The sequence below is a fragment of the Equus caballus genome, chromosome 4, assembly GCF_041296265.1.
Source record: "Equus caballus isolate H_3958 breed thoroughbred chromosome 4, TB-T2T, whole genome shotgun sequence".
NCBI lineage: Eukaryota > Metazoa > Chordata > Mammalia > Perissodactyla > Equidae > Equus > Equus caballus.
In genome coordinates, this window is record NC_091687.1 from 108,093,807 (window position 1) to 108,108,339 (window position 14,533).

At 35.2% G+C, this 14,533-nt stretch overlaps 1 protein-coding gene across 30 annotated transcripts in view; it reads right to left on the minus strand.

Moving 5' to 3' along the window:
- Positions 1-14,533, minus strand: part of KMT2C (lysine methyltransferase 2C) — a 269,112-nt gene that overhangs the window by 137,222 nt on the left and 117,357 nt on the right. The gene's annotated exons all lie outside the window — the stretch shown is intronic.

The following is a 14,533-nucleotide window of genomic DNA, read 5'->3' on the forward strand; positions in this document are numbered from 1 at the left end:
CCTTTTGTGCTACTGAAGGCCAAGACAATGTTGAGGGATGAAAGTACATTTATATGTCTAATCAATCACTGAGAAGTTTTTATATTAACTCATTAACATAAAATAATTTCTGCTAAACTGTTAAAATTTAGACACTTATTTTTACAGCATATGTCAACTTTCACAGAAGCACTAAAAATAATTTTGGCAAATACAATATAATGACTTTTATTTAAGTGCATAATAAGGAAACAAAATAACTTAAATTGATCCTTTTCCCAATGTCCCTATCATTTTAGAAACATCAATATGTTCTCTTAATCACATTTGCAATGGAAAATATTACATGACATTAGCTAAACTACTATGAGAAGTCCTGAAATGCATCCAACATACTAATTTACAATAACATACAGAGATATCAGGGAGTAAAGGAAGGAAAATAAAATACTAACCGCATTTAAATGAATGCTTCACAGCCATCTGTTCTAATTACATAGCTAATGACAGACACTTGGCATTGAAAGAAAATGTGTATTTTATATACAGACTGGAATATATCTTTTTGAACCAAATAAAAAGCATTTGTAAAACTGTAGAAAATATCAAAGAATAAATTTCTATGGGGAACTTCTGTAACATCAGCACTTTCATATACCACATATTACAAATCAGGGAGAGGAAGGGAAGGTAAATAGCTCTTAAATGGTTTATCAACTAAACAATTTGCCTGAATATTTAAAACTACTAAATAGCATTTTTTCCTACTTGTTTTAATTATTAAAGAAAAAAAGTGAAGGAAAGGAAGAAAAAAAGTGTTATAAGATCCTTTGACATTAGCCCAAGAACACATTCAAAACAAAAAACTCTCAATGAGAATTCATATTGTCAACTCTAAGAATGAGTCTGAGGAACTTCCAAAACTTTTATTTCACTAGACTAAAATAAGAAACGATCTCTCAAAATAAATCTGTAACAGAGAGCAAAACAGAAGCAACAAAATTTCAGAGATTGAGGTAACAGATGAGTTATGAAATGGTAACAAAAGTTTACGGATATTCCAAGGTTCGTTCAATTAATTATCAAGTATTTATTGGGTATTAACTATGACAGTGGGCTAAGTGCTCTAAGAAATATGAAACATTATTAGGTTTCCCATACATGAAACTGTCTTTAATAATTACCAAAAATTTCTTATTAGTCGGCTGGAATTCTCCCAGAATGCAGTAATAAGGAATGAAAATAGAAAGCGGAGGGGGCGGGCCCGGTGGCGCAGCGATTAAGTTCCGCACGTTCCGCTTGTGGGCAGCCTGGGGTTCGCTGGTTCAGATCCCAGATGCGGACATGGCACTGCTCATCAAGCCATGCTGAGGCGGCATGCCATATGCCACAACTAGAAGGATCCACAACTAAAAATGCACACTTAGGTACTAGGGGGCTTTGGGAGAAAAACGAAAATTTTTTTAAAAAATCATTGTTGTCTTTGAGGATAAAAGGAAGCAAAAACAAGGACTAGGGGGCAGCCCCTAGGAGCTGAGAGCAACCCCAGCCCAACACCAATAAAGAAATGGGGACCTCAGTGCTACCACTGCACAGAACTGAATTCTGCCGTCACCTAATAAGCTTAGAAGAGGATTCTTCCGCAGGGCTCCCGATAAGCACCCAGCCTGGCAGACATCTTAATCTGAGCCTTGTGAGATCCTAAACAAAGAGCACAGTGGAGTCTGCCCAAACTTCTGACCTACAGAAGTATCATCTAATAAATGGGTGCTGTTCTAAGCCATTAAATTTATGGTAATTTGCTAGACAGCAATAGCTAACAAACAGAGCATTTCAAGGCCCTCCATGGTTTGGTCTCTGCCAAATCATTACTATATTTTTAAGAATTTTTTTACATTATACTTACATTACACACTATGTTCCTCACCCAATACTATGAAGTAAATAGGGTACATACTTTAAACTCCATTTTAGAAATGAAGAAGCAAAACTTCAGAGTCTTTCCTAAGATAAGCCTTCTTAAGCCAAGCATTCTAAGCCCACAAATGTGCCCTCTACCTACTGGGTCAAGGAAATAGTAAACGCTCCAGTTGACAGCAAGGTGCATGAATCAGAAGCCCTAAACAAACAGCTGCCTAATAGCCATAATCTTTAACATAACTATGATAAAAACATGAACAAATCTGACTACATAAAACTTTTAAACTTTTACCTGGTGAAAACTCACACATCTCAAAAAATATCAAATGACAAAAAATTTCTTTCAAAAATGTCCTGGCGGCCGGCCCAGTGGCGCAGTGGTTAAGTTCACGTTCTGCTTCAGCAGCCCAGGGTTCGACCATTCAGATCCCGCAAGTGGACATGGCACCACTTGGCAAGCCATGATGTGGTAGGCGTCCCACATATAAAGTAGAGGAAGATAGGAATGGATGTTAGCTCAGGGCCAGTCTTCCTCAGCAAAAAGAGGATTGGCGGCAGATGTTAGCTCAGGGCTAATCTTCCTCAAAAAAAATAAATAAATAAAAATAAAAATAAAAAATATCCTGCAATTTGAATTACAAATGTCTACTATTCTGATATATAAAAGTAAAGCTTATAAATTATAAAAATGAGTACAACTTAAAACTAGACAATGACACTTTTAACTGACTGTAAGAACATACTGAGAATTTTGTCCTGTTTACATAATCACTTTCGCTTAGGTTGTAAGAAAAGAAGGTAGCCACTTTTGGATTAGAATTCCATGATATATTAATCTTCAATGCCTACCAAAAGAAATATACTGAAATATTCATAAAACATAATAATAGTCCCAAATTCAAAAGACCTCAAATGCCCAACAGTAAAATGGATAAACCACTCTCTCACAACAAAATAGTATACAAAAATTAGAATTAATGAACAACAATTACAAGCAACAACAATTGTAAGCAACAATTTGGATGAAATCTCACAAGTATAATGGCGTATGGAAAAAGACAGATAGAAAACAATACTTACTTCATGAGTCCAATTACACAGACTACAAACCAGGCAAGCCCAGTCTACGGTGTTAGCAGCGATAACAGCACTTGCCTCTGGGGAGGCATGAGTACTCACCAAAAGGAGGCAGGAAAGGAATTTCTGGGGTGCTCTTATGATTTGTTTCCTAATCTGATTTCAGTTTATGAGTATTGATCTTAGAAGCATTCTTAGAAAGGTACATCTATAATAAATGCATTTTGCTGTATATGTATTATACTTCTGTAAGAAGTTTTTCAGAAAATTAAGAGAATTTTAGATAAAGACTAAACTTTTGAAAGAAAATATATGCCCTTTTCTTTCTCATATGAAATTCTATATAAATACTAGTACCCTACCTGCTGTCTTTCTAAAGGTAGATCAAGATTTCTTATTCTTCTCAAGTAACTTGTGGTATATTAAGATATTAACTGGGAGAATCATATGGATGAATGCACTGTAAATCTAATTCCAAGATATTTGTCCCTAGCCAAAAAAGCAAAATGAACACAGGTAACTACCACATGAACCATCTCTTATTTGGTTATTCCTAAAAGCACAAAATGAAGTGGTACACATTATGAATCACAAGTTACGTTATAACAAGAAGATTAATTGTTTGAAACTTAGGGCTTTTAAAAATGAAACATCTTAATTTAAACATGTTTGTTTAACATGATATTAAAGTAAGATAACATCGCATATTAGAGAAAAGAGCTAAAAACTTAGAAAACAGGGAAAGAAGTTAAAAGCTTTCATGAGGACAAGTAAACACAGACATAGTAAAATCAAATTTAATTGGATGCATTTAAATCACGTCCTTTAAGAACATAAAAATGGGTATATTTGCATGCTTTTTGGTCCAAAACCTTGTCGTCAACGGGTAGATTTAGCCCACATTTAAAACTAAAAGAAGGGTGCCCATCTGCTTAAAAGATTCCAATAATAATACAAGAACGTCTATTCTTAGGAACAGCACACTGATAAAATGAGGTTATCTAAACAGAAATTACACACTTGAAAAGCTAGTAAATGTGTCTACACATGGAGTCAAGGCAGGTGAACCAGATTCTGGATGAACGAAACTACCGTATGTGACTTTGAAAACCAAACTGCATTTTGCACCTATCTCACGGAGAGAACTACCAGAGCAGACTTCCATTACTCTTCACTGACAAAATCCTACTTACCAAGCAAGAACTACTGGTAAAAATGATTATCACAGAAGTACAATCAGGAAAAATATTATTAACATTAATACCATAAATTAAAATGCTTGTACCAGCTGAATTATGTATCAAGAGTATTTATACAATCACAGCAAATAACTGAAATATCTCAAAGTATCTTGTACACCACTACCGGGCTCAGAAAACGATGGCAAAAAGCAATGAAAATATTAAATCTCATTATTGATCTACTAGCTTTGATTATTTAATATTAGTATAGTTATTTTGGCTTTCTTTTAAATTGCACAAAATAAACAGTAATTTTTCTTTTAATAACTTTTTAAGTTAGAAGAAAAATTAATTAAAAATAAAAGATACAATTATAGATTGGTTAGAGGAGTAAAAGTTTTTTAAAGTTATATTATAAAAGTGCTATTGACTTAAATTGAAAAATAACAATATGGGGGTCAGCCTGGTGGTGCAGTGGTTAAGTTCACACGTTCTGCTTTGGTGGCCCAGGGTTCACCAGTTTAGATCCCGGTTGCAGACATGGCACCACTTGACAAGCCATGCTGTGGAAGGCATCCCACATATAAAGTAGAGAAAGATGGGCACCAATGTTAGCTCAGGGCCAGTCTTCCTCAGCAAAAAGAGGAGGATTGGCAGCAGATGTTAGCTCAGGGCTAATCTTCCTCAAAAAAATAAATAGTAAAAACAATATGAACTCATGATTTTGAAAAAAATTTCTTTTCTAAGTGAGATTTATTTTTGACCATGAGACAAAATAATTCAAAGGAACACTAGTCTTTTAGAATAATGCTGGAACAACTTAATATCCACATGGAAAACAAAGAACCTTGAACCTCATCTCATAGTCTCATATCATACATATAATTTAACTATAAAATGGATAAATAACCTAAAAGTAACCTTGGAATATGCAAAGATTTTTTATATATGCTATAATGAGCATAACCTATAAAACAAAATTGAAAAATGACAAATGTCATCAAAATTAAACCCCCTGCTCTTCAAAAAACACTATGAAAATGAAGATGAGACAGTAACTAGACAAAAATATTTGCAAATTACATCTCTAATAAATGGCTTCTATGAAGAATATATTTTAAAAACTCTTACAGCTCAATACTAAGGAGAACATATAGAATACATATATTCTACTCAGTAGTAGAAGAATATATTAAAAAAAAAACTTACAACTCAAATCAATTGGAAGAAGTTGAGGTGGGTGGTTAGGGGCAAAAGATCTGAACAGACACTTTACTAAAGATACACACTGGCAAATAAGTACATAAAGAAGTTCCATTTCACTACTCATCAGGAAATGCAAAGGAAGTCCACAATGAAATATCACTAAACACCAACCAGAAAGGTGAAATTTAGAAACAATGACAATATTCAGTGCTAGCCACTATGTAGAACAAATGGGACTCTCACACCCTACTGGTGGAAATGGAAAAACATATAGGCAGTTTTGAAGAAACTGTTTTCCAAAGTTAAACATATACTTTACAACAAATCAGCAATTCCAGCCCTAAATGTCTGCATAAGAAACATGAACAGATACATCATGTTATATAAATGTTTATAGTATCTTTACAAATAATGGCCAAAAATGGAAGAAATCTCTCAACTGGTGAATGGATGACTCTCAAAACCATTATGCTAAGTACAAAAGACAGAAAAGGTAACATACTGCATGATTCCATTTATATATCAGTCTAGAAAAGGCAAAACTATAGGGAGAGGAATAGATCAGTGATTGCCAGGAGCTAGAGTGGTGGGAGGGCTGACCTCAAATGGTCATGAGAGAACTTTCTGGGGTGAAGGAAATAGTCTATCTCTTGACTATGATGATAGTTACATACATGACTGTACATATTTATCAAAACATGTTCAACTGTACCCTTAGAATGGGTGAATTATATTGTAGGTAAAATACACTTTAATAAAAGAATAACTCACACAGAAGAAAACAAATTTATTTATTTATTGGGTAATGGCAGACAGGCTAGTATCAGAATAACTCTCTTGAAAATAAAATATATAAAACCTGAATAAGACATAAAACCCAACTACTTGAAGTCACTAGTGAATAACCAAAAGTAGGCTGGAATCAAAGCACATTGGACCCTTAAAAGGAAAAGAACATCACTAAGATTTGTGTTTAAACAGATTTCAACTAATGGCATTTCCTAGTGTGCGTGGAATGGGGAGAGTGGTAGTACTAGACCTCAAACGAAAAGCTTCAGCCTTACAGGTGTGAGAGGACAGATAAAGTTCAACAATACAAGAAAGGAGGGAAACTGAGGGGGAACCTTGAAAGGAGGGAGCCACAGAGAAGAGAGCTCCCAAATCTGAATAAACTCTCAAACCTTTGTTACACCCCTAAAATATACCTTCACAGACTCTAAGAAGCTCAGGGAAGGCAACAGCTGAACTGCTGAAAGAAGTGAGTAGACATTTCTGGTGTTGCTGACAGCTGGAATGACATACTTTGAAGTGTCAGCCCAGCCATAATACAAACCTCCCAGAAAAAAAACTTGACATTGAATAAAACCAGGTAACAGAATCCGGTATCTATAACCTATCATCTAAAATGTTCAGTATTCACTAAAAATTCCTAGACATGGGGAAAAAATAGGAAAGTGGGACTTACAATGAAGGAAAAAACATTCAACACAAAATGACAGGGTAAAAAAAAGTCTCTAAGCAGGAGGAGAGTAACAGAAGAGACATGAAAATTACAAAGTAAAACCCAATGGAATTCTACAAGCAGGAATTATAATAATTTAAACTAAAAATTTCGGTGGATGGGCTTAAGAGCTTGGACATGACAGAAGAAATGTTCAGTGACCTTGAAAAAAATGAATTGTTTATCCATTCTGAGGAACTAAAAGTAAAATTACTGAAGAATAAATTAACAGAGCCTCAGTAACCTATGGGACAATAACAAACACACTAAGATGCATGTATTTAGAGTTGCAGAGGAAGAAGAGAGAGAAAATGGGACAGAAAAAGTAAGAAACAAAAGTCAAACTTTTCACAAATTTGGTGAAAAGAATCAACTTACAGTTTTAAGAAGATCAGCAAACCCCAAGCATGAAGAATACAAAGAAAATCACACCTAGGCACATCACAGTCAGACTGCTGAAAACCAAAGATAAAGAGAAAATCCTGAAAGTACCCAGAGAATATCAGAACATTACATACACAGGAATAATGATACTATTGACACCTGACTTCTCATCAGAAACCATGGAAGAAAGGAAACAATGCAAGAACATCTTTTAAATGCTTGAAAGAAGAAAAACACATCAATCCACAACTATAAACTCAGAAAAGAAAAATCACTTTCAAAAATAAATGCAGACTTCCACTTCTAGACAAAATAAAGGAGATTCACTTTTCCCTATATTTTACACTAACTACAGCTAAAAACCTTGGACACGACACACAAGACAAACACAAGAAAACACTAAAAGGTAGAGAGAAGGCAGCAGACCAACTAGGGCCTCAGGTGCTGAAGAATTAAAAAAGCATAAATTCCGCAGGTTTGCTTTATGATTGATATAGATAATAAGGGGTGCTGAAGAAGCCAACAACCCAGAAACATTAACAGGTAAACACATCAAAAAAAAGCCTAAGAAACACCTGCTGTCTCCAACCAAAAGAGCAGGAAAGTGGCAGGCTAGCAAGACAGAAAACTGTTAGACGATAACCAACCTATGCAAGCCAAACACCATGCAAGCCAAACACCACAGAAGCCGAAGACCCACACTCATCAGCAAAGGCCAAAGGGAGAACCAAGACATCCCCTGTTTCCCCCAACACAGGGCAGTATCACAGACGGCTGGGTGAGGAGCCAGGACATTCATACCCACTGGACAGCAAGAATGCCTCCTCCCTCCACAGTGCCACTGGAGAAAAAGTGGGGAGAGACTGAATTCAACATCCACCCAATGATAGTGAGGTACCCCTACTCCTACCCCTCCCCATTGGGGTAGTGGCAGGGGATGCCTACTAGAGAATCAGAACTTAAGCGACTGCCCAGAGGTAACATACCCCTCCCCCGCCAACTGCAGTGTCGGTGGGGGCCAAGTGAAAAGCAGGAACCTTCTGAGCCAGGGTAATATCAGCGAGGCACAGAAGAGAGTCTAAATGTTCACTCTTGCTCAGCATTCACTAGAGGCTCCTCCCCAACATGTCAATGGAAGCCAATTATGGAACAAACTTATACACACACCTGGGAGTAACAAAGAGGTACCATCCCTTTTGTTTTTTACCCCAAAAGCACAGTTTCAAATAAAACCTGGTAAAAGGGGGTAAGGGGAAGATAAATGAAATACAAAGTTTCATAACATAATACTCAAAATGTAAAGGATTCAGTCAAAACAATAACTTGTTACACTGTAACAAGAACCAGGAAAATCTCAATGGGAATGAGAAAAGACAACCAATACATATGAACACTCAGAAGACAGATGTTAGAATCATCTGCCAAATATTTTAAAGTATACAATGTAAAACTGCTTCAACAATAAATTATGAACTTGAAGAAAATGAAAAAAGAAATACAAAGTTTCAGTAAAGAAACAAAGTCTTGGCAAAGAAATTAAAGATATCATGAAGAAACAAATGGAAAGTTTAGAACTGACAAATAGGCTAACTAAAGCACTAACTGAAAAGGCTTAACAATGGAATGAAGAAATTACCCAACCTGAACAAGTGAGAAAATAAGACTGACAATGATTTGAAAGGACATCTTGACCACAAAGTAACTTCTTATTATGTATTTGGTCTACACCTGGACTTTCTATTCTGTTCCAGCAATCTGTTTATTCAGGAACCTAATGCACATAGCTACTCCCCCTTCATTTTTCTTTAAGGACAGTTCCAGCTGTTTTTATTCTTTGTTGCCTATTGAAATTTAAATCTTACAAAAATTGCATTAAGGTTATAGATTAAGTTAGGGGATATTAGCAACTCCCTATCCAAGGACATGGTATGCTTTTAATTCTATTTGCTTCTTTATTGTTAAGCATATCAGACACATAGAAGAGTGTGTTTTTACAATTTAAAGTATTATCAAGAGAACATCTGTGTACCAACACATAGGATAAGACAAGGAATCTGGCCAGTGAAATCATTCACATGATTATTCCTGTCTGCTCTCCATACGTAACCACTATCATGGGTTTTGTGATAATTAATCTTTTGCTTTTTTTCAGATTTCTTACTGACGACATATATATGTCTAAACAATATAATTTCATTTTGCTTGTTTTCCACTGCATTTAAATAGAAACATACCACAGGAATTCTTTTTTGACTTAGCTTCAATTCGACATACATTCGTGGGAATCATCCATTTAATTTCTGTAGCTGTAGTCCATGCATTTTCATTGCTATACAGCATTCCTCTGGATGAATACATCACAATCTAATTATCTAGAAATCTGCATTGCTTCCAGTTTGTAGCTATAATTTAAAAAGAAAAAAAACTACTACCCTATACATTCTTGTACATGTATCCTGACACACACGTACAACTATTTCCCTAAGCAGAAGTTCTCAGAGTGGTCCACAGACCTCTGAGGTGAATAGGTCCCTGAGACCTTTTCAAGCCAAAACTATGTTCATAATAAGACATTATTTACCATCTTCACTGTGCTGATATTTGTACATGGTGCAAAAGAAATGGTAGGTAAAATTGCTGGTGCCTTTGCAGTCATCAAGGCAGTGGCACCAAGCTATACTAGCAGTTATTACATTCTCAACCAGCTCTAAAAGTGTAGTAAAACTAATGCTGGTTTCATTTAAGAATATCACTTATGAAGCAGTAACATTATTCATTTTTAAAATCTCAATCCATGAATATACCTTTTAAATATTTGTGCAACAAAATGGGAAATAAAGCACCAAGTAATTCTGCTGCACCAAACTATGAAGGTTTTCTTGAGGAATGGCACTTCCATGGCCATTTGATTTGTAAACTGAAATAACTTCTTTTCAATGGAACCCCATGTTTACATGACAGAAAACTGCCAAACAATGATTATTCAGGCATGATTATGAGACAGACATTTCTTCAAAAATGAACACAGTGACCCTGTCACCTCAAGGAAAATAAGTGATAGCATTTGTGGCCAATGACAAAATTTAGAAAACTTATATCTACCACAGTGAGTTTGATTGCCTCCCAAAACTTCAAGACTTTTCTGATGAGATCAGGGTTATAAAAACAAATGTAAATTTTGTTATTTATTAAAATGTGTCAATATTTAAAACATCTAGAATACTCAATGAACCAATATTTTCCAAAAGACCAATTAATAATGTTATAAAATCACACGTGGGTAAAAGATACATTGAAATTATAAGATAATGGATTACAATATTAAAGAGTAAAGAAACATTCATTGATAAGGTTTCAGATTCCACATTGGACCAAAACTTTATGAAACTACTACTTGTCAAGTTTTGGTGTAGTATCAAACAGGGATATTTATAATTATCTGAAATGGCCATTAAAATAATTTTCCCTTTTCCTAGTATGTATCTTTTTGTGGCTGGATTTTTTTCATATGCTTCAACCAAAACAGCCTATTTCAACATACTCAATATGGAAGAAGATATGAGAATTCAGCTGTCTACTATTAAGGTAGACACTAATGTTTCAAAGTAAGAGTGCATGTCCTCAGAACAAAAAGTTTGAGAACATTCTGTCATAAAGGTATATAAAAATGAGTGAAACTGATGGGTCAAAGAATAGATGTCTCTTCAACTTAACTAGATAATTACAATCTGTTTTCCCAAATGACTGTTCCAATTTTCACTCTGTCTCACCAGTAGAGTGTAGGAGTTCCCACTGATCCAAATCCACACCAACATCTACTACATTCAGACTTAATTTTTGCTGATCTGATAGGTATGTAATGCTATCTCTGTGCAGTTTCAATTTGCATTTCATGATTACTAATGGGATTGTGCACATTTTCATATGCTTGGATTACCTCTTTTCTAAATTGCCTGTTTAAGACCTTTAGCTATTTCTCTATTGGGTTGTCTTTGTTTTCCTTATTGATTTGTAGTTATTTTATATATTCTAGAAATGATTCCTTTCATGGCCATATTTGTTGCTATTATCTTCTTCTTTTCTAGGGCTTGTGTTCTCACTCTTATCTTTTATTAACAGAAGTACCTCTTCTAATGTAGTTGAATCCTTCAATATTTTCCTTTATAGTCAATGCTGTGTCTTAAGAACTCCATTGAAAATGCAGTCTCCTATATTATTAGTCAATGCTGTGTCTTAAGAACTCCATTGAAAATGCAGTCTCCTATATTATCTTTTCAAAATTTTGTAATTTTATGTGGAAATGCAAAGGGCCAAAAAGAACTCAAAGACATCTCCCTATTACTTGTTCTTTCTCTTGATTTTCAGTGATTTGGTCTTATCTTATACTATGCCTGGTAATTTCGGACTTAATGCTGAAGTTTGTCTTTGGAAAACTGTAGCAATATTTTGAGACATTAGATCATATTATTTTCCACAAGAAAGGATTTATTTTTTTCTTCAGACAGGCACTTAGGGCAGAAAAGATCACTTTAATTCAATCTGCGCATGAGCTGACTTGAAGCTGGGTTTCAAGTCCTTGTGAAGACAGGTTTTTTCCCCCAGTTTTCCTTTATTCTGAGGGTACAGCCCAGGGATTAGCAAACGTTTTCTGAAAAGGGCCAGACAGTAAATATTTTAGGCTTTCTGGTTCAAGAGGCAAAATCAAGGATATTATATCAGTACTTATCTATCAAGAGAGTAAACAAATTTCCACTAATTTCTTGTAACTACTATTATTCAAGATATGGTAATAATCAAGTACGATTTTTTTGGGGGGGGGTAACACAGGCCTATTAATCAAAAGAATGGAATTTGGAGAGAAGATAACATTTCACTTAACTGGAATTGAAAGCTACTCTTCACTACCATTAACATGGACTATAATAACTGTTCATTTGTTCATTGTGATACACAATGAAATTTTACATATCCACCTTTGAAAAACATCTTTTCACATAGAGGTACTGCCAAATACAGATATCACTTCAAAAGCACATAATTTTATCTGAGCATATTCATCTTTGAAGGGTATTTATAAAACTTTATTGGAGTCTTCTCTTGATTTTGCTTTTAGTATGTCCTTATATTGCAGGATAATCACTTCCAATGCAAGGACAGGCTGAAGCTCCTCAATCACACAAATGGATTTGAAATATGTAAATTTCCTTTGTACTTGCCTTGAGGTTCAAAAACTGCCATTGAAACTGTAGTTTGAGCTTGGAAACCTGTACCAAATTTATGTGGGAATGGAGATCTTACTTTTTATTTTAAATTTTCATAGCATGAAAAGTTTATGAAGCAGCTTGACATGACTTGTGATTCAAACAACACTAGTTGTAGAAATGACTTTAACAGAGTATAAGTTTCACATAAAAGCAGTGCTTTGCCTTGTAATTTTAGGTTCATTCATTAGGAAATGTTACAAAGTCTTCAGTAAAAGTTAACTTCCGAGTCCATTAAATATTTGATTTACAGGTTGGCGAAAATCTTCTTATTTAGAAAAATTTTAATCTCAGCCCTAAATTCGCCAATCTTTACCACTGCTAAGACATCAAACTGCTGCGTGATAGGGCAACTCAGTATATTCAGCTTCAGTTTCTAACAAAACTTCTTAGAATTTGGATGGTGACATTCATAACCTCGAATGAAACTCATCATTGACATTATTAGTTTAATAATCCATGGCAGATTTAAATGTCTTCTGCAAAGTACCTGCTGGTAACTGAATACAAAGAAAAAGCACAGACTTTTAAACACCATTATGTTTTAACAAGCTTTGTAAATTTGTCCAACTAAAGCCTTTTTCTGCTCCATACTTATTTTTAGCACCATTAGCTGTAACATCTCTTAGCAGATTCCACTTCAGGTAGTACTGAATTATTAGTGTATTCTTAACTTCTCTGAAAATATTTTCTCTGTAGTTGTTTCATGCAGACTACTCAGCAAACTAATTCTTCAGTCACTTCAAACTTCGCACTGACTCCTAGAGTAAACAACAACTGAGCAGTAACATCTATTGGCTCATCAGGAGCCTAGGAAAACCACCAGAAATCATTTGCATTTTTTTCTTTTTTGAGGAAGATTAGCCCTGAGCTAACATCTGCTGCCAATCCTCCTCTTTTTCCTGAAGAAGACTGGCCCTGAGCTAACATCTGTGCCCATCTTCCTCTATTTTATACGTGGGATGCCTATCACAGCATGGCTTTTGCCAAGCGGTACCACGTCCGCACCCAGGATCCAAACTGGTGAACCCCGGGCCGCCGAGAAGTGGAACGTGCGAACTTAACTGCTGCACCACCAGGCCGGCCCCTGCCTTGTTTTTACAATGAATACTGATATTGCTCACAATGTCCTCAACTTTTGAAACAACTATTCTTGCTGAAAGGCTAATAACCTTACACAAGTTTATTTTCTGTGCACACATTTCTTCAACAACTGTAGTCAAACACGATTTAATTAACTCACCACTGATAAACAGCTTTCCTTGCTTGGTTAATAAGTGAGCCACTCACAAACTTACTTTAGTTGTAGCCTCATTTTCATTTTTCCCTTTTGTAAAGAACTTCTGCTGTGATGAAATAGTCCATTTTAATTTACTTTTTTTTCTGATTGTTACTTTCCTGTGAGTTGGGAATAGTGTGATGACTGTTCAGCCTGGTAATGCTGACATACATTGTATTCTTTTAGTATAGCTTATAGAGTCCCACGACAATAAATATATTTGCCACCTAATTTGATAACAACAGAATCCACTCCATTATGCCTCAAAAGCACTACAGATAAAGTACACTTTTCTCTCCTTTTCTTGTTTTAACATGATAGGTTTGCAATAAAAGAAGTAAGATGCCAGGACAATACATGTGGTAATCAAACACTGATGACTCATAACTGGTCACTGTGATTTGTAGCATGTCCACAGGAGTGCAAAGGATATGCAGTCTCTCCAGCAACAACTCAACTCTATCACCGTGGTGCAACAGAAGCCATAGAAAATATGCAAATGAGCGAGTGTGGCCTTGTTCCAATAAAACTTGATTTATGGATACTAAACTTTAAATTTCATATGATTTTCATGTGTTATCAAACATATTCTCTTAATTTTTTAACCATTTGAAAATGGAAAAACCACCTTGGCTTGTGGGCCATTTAAACACAGACGGTGGGATGGATCTGACCCACAGGGCATAATCTGTAGCCTTTTGGGGTCCCAAATGAAAGTCTAAGTAATAATGGCCCCTAAAACCTG